This window comes from Piliocolobus tephrosceles, chromosome 12 (genome assembly GCF_002776525.5).
Source record: "Piliocolobus tephrosceles isolate RC106 chromosome 12, ASM277652v3, whole genome shotgun sequence".
In the NCBI taxonomy this organism is placed as follows: domain Eukaryota; kingdom Metazoa; phylum Chordata; class Mammalia; order Primates; family Cercopithecidae; genus Piliocolobus; species Piliocolobus tephrosceles.
This window is the reverse complement of record NC_045445.1, coordinates 26578344-26579548: the sequence shown is the minus strand read 5'-3', so window position 1 is coordinate 26579548 and position 1205 is coordinate 26578344.

The window sequence follows — 1205 nt, the reverse complement described above, 5'->3', positions numbered from 1 at the left end:
CGTGCAGGTTTGTTACATATGTATACTTGTGCCATGTTGGTGTGCTGTACCCATCAACTGGTCAGCACCCATCAATTCATCATTTATATCATGTATAACTCCCCAATGCAATCCCTCCCCCCTCCCCCCTCCCCATGATAGGCCCCAGTGTGTGATGTTCCCCTTCCCGAGTCCAAGTGATCTCATTGTTCACTTCCCACCTATGAGTCAGAACATACAGAGTTTGGTTTTCTCTTCTTGTGATAGTTTGCTAAGAAGGATGGTTTCCAGCTGCATCCATGTCCCTACAAAGGATGCAAACTCATCCTTTTTTATGACTGCATAGTATTCCATGGTGTATATGTGCCACATTTTCTTTTTTTTTTGTCAGAATACAAAAATTTATTGTATTTCTTTATTCTCTGAAGAAAAAGTTAGAAATTAAAAATTTTTAAAAGCAGTACCATTTACAGTAATTTTGACAACCATGAAAATGTATGGATAAAGCTAAAACATGTTTATTTGCATGCTGAAAATTACAATATACTTGAGAATTTTTTTTATTATTATTTTTATTATACTTTAAGTTCTAGGGTACATGTGCATAACGTGCAGGTTTGTTACATATGTATACTTGTGCCATGTTGGTGTGCTGCACCCATCAACTCGTCAGCACCCATCAATTCATCATTTATATCAGGTATAACTCCCCAATGCAATCCCTCCCCCCTCCCCCCTCCCCATGATAGGCCCCAGTGTGTGATGTTCCCCTTCCCGAGTCCAAGTGATCTCATTGTTCAGTTCCCACATATGAGTGAGAACATGCGGTGCTTGGTTTTCTCTTCTTGTGATAGTTTGCTAAGAATGATGGTTTCCAGCTGCATCCATGTCCCTACAAAGGACGCAAACTCATCCTTTTTTATGGCTGCATAGTATTCCATGGTGTATATGTGCCACATTTTCTCAATCCAGTCTGTCACTGATGGACATTTGGGTTGATTCCAAGTCTTTGCTATTGTGAATAGTGCCGCAATAAACATACGTGTGCATGTGTCTTTGTAGTAGCATAATTTATAATCCTTTGGGTATATACCCAGTAGTGGGATGGCTGGGTCATATGGTACATCTAGTTCTAGACCCTTGAGGAATTGCCATACTGTTTTCCATAATGGTTGAACTAGTTTACAATCCCACCAACAGTGTAAAAGTGTTCCTATTTCTCCACA